We start from the raw sequence: 2,500 nt of genomic DNA on the forward strand, positions 1-2,500 counted from the left end.
ATTATCGTCATTTATCATTAGTATTATGCGTGCTTGTAACCATTATTATCATTCATTATCATATCATCGTTACTACATATCATATCTATATATTCATCTGTGGCTTTGTAACAATTATTATCATCATTATCATTATCATCGTTACTATTATCATTATCATTAGTATTATCGTGCTTGTAACCATTATTATCATCATTATCATTATCATCGTTGCTATTATCATTATCATCGTTACTATTATCATTATCATTATCATTATTCCTTCGCTGTTCATTATCTTATGAATTTAACCATTACCATTATCATCCTTAACATCAGAAATAACAAAATAATTGTTAATAGTCTTTTCGTTTTATAATTTTCCTCATTTTCACGACTAATATATATATATATATATATATATATATCGCTATATATATATATAGATATATATAAAGTATAATATATATATTAAACACGATTAATTTCATAATGTTTTAAAGTGGCAGCAAAATGGAATTAAGCAACATATGATAATGTGATGCCTATAGGTAGTTATCAAGTAAAACAACCACTGATAATAGTATGAGGAAAAATGATAATCAAGATACCAATATAATGGATATATTGATTATAATAATGATTATATAGTAATGGTGGTGGCATATTAAATATATTGGATCATGAGATGATGAATAATAATAACAAAAATAATAATCATAATAATAATAGATAAATGATAAATGTGATAATAGTATATATTGATGAATGAGATATGGATGATGAAAATAATATGATAATAATCAGATAGAAATGTGCGCAACAATTATGCTAATAAGCATAATAATGAAAAGCGCGAAAATAATAAACAATGATAACGAGAATAATGCAAATTAAAACAAAGCAATAAAAAACAGTTATCATGATAATGATAGTAGGTAATCATAGTTACGAATTGATGATATAGATTAATTAATAATAATAACAATAACATAATGATGAGTAAATGATGATGAAAGATAAACATTGAGATGGATGATGACATGGTGATAAACAAGAGATAATCATAATTAATGATTGACAGTATGATATGTACATGATGTGTTATAAAGCTAATAATGATAGCGTGGTGACCTTAATAATGCTGATAATGCTTCGATGAATAACATTAGTTAATACAGTAGTGATAGTGATGAATGTTAATGGACTAGATGATTGAATGTATTATAATAACGGTTGATGGTTACATTAAGCATCATCATATTAACCATCATGATGATTATTATAATAAAAAAAAAAAAAATCATTCATGCTCCTCTATAACAGTTTTTTAAAAACATCTTTTTTTTCTATACATAAAAAACTCCCTTTGTTGTTATCATCTCTTTTCGTGTTTATCAATACCAGCTTTCTCGGATTCAGCAGATATCTAAATTAACACGTTAAATGTCAACTAAAAAACGGATTTCCTTCGTAACAAAAAAAAAAAAAAAAAAAAAAAAAAAAAATCGTACTTTTAGCAAATACGTTTCAAATCGTTTTCTTACGTTTTTTTTTCTTTTTCTTCCCTTATGATCTGCTACATACATACATAGCACTTTATGGACTTCTGTTTATATTACCCTAAACGCTAATTTTAATATCTCTTAAGATTTAATGTTTCATAGGGTTGTTGTTTTTTTTTTCCCCAAATGAAAATAGTCCGGTTGTTATTATCAATATATTTAGATAATTTCATTGCATGTGGTACGTTTCTTATAGAACACGTAGTAATAATAGTAGTAATAAAGATGGTAGTAGTGATAATGAAAGTAATTATGAGGATAATGATGGTGATTCTGGTAACCATAGTTGTTTTAATAAAAATAAAATGATGATATTAATGGTAATAATGTTGTTAATGATATCAATAATGATAATGTTGATATTGATACTAATAATGATAATGATGACAATGGCAGTAACAATATCAATATTAATGGTGATAATGCTTATGATAATGATAAAGATAATGATAACAATGATAATGATAAAAATAGAAACAATATTTATAGTATTCAAAATTATAGTCATAATGATAGGGATAATAATGATCATCATAATCAAAAAAATTATGATGATATCAGAAATAATGATAATGATGATATGTATATGTATATATCTATATACCTATCTATCTATCTATCTATATATATATATATATATATATATATATTGATATCATCATTAATTTGATATAAGTATTATATATTTATTGTGATCATACGAATATTATTAATATATATAATATAATATAATATATATAGATGTATATATATATATATATATATATATATATATCTATATATATATATATATGTATATGTTTAGTTATTGTATATATAATATTTATGTGTTATATATATATATAGATAAAATATATATATATATATATTATATATAAAATATTATATAAGAAACGTACCACATGCAATGAAATTATCTAAATATATTGATAATAACAACCGGACTATTTTCATTT

Source organism: Penaeus japonicus, unplaced genomic scaffold (assembly GCF_977035675.1).
Source record: "Penaeus japonicus unplaced genomic scaffold, GWHDUDI00000001_assembly GWHDUDI00000016, whole genome shotgun sequence".
Taxonomy (NCBI): domain Eukaryota; kingdom Metazoa; phylum Arthropoda; class Malacostraca; order Decapoda; family Penaeidae; genus Penaeus; species Penaeus japonicus.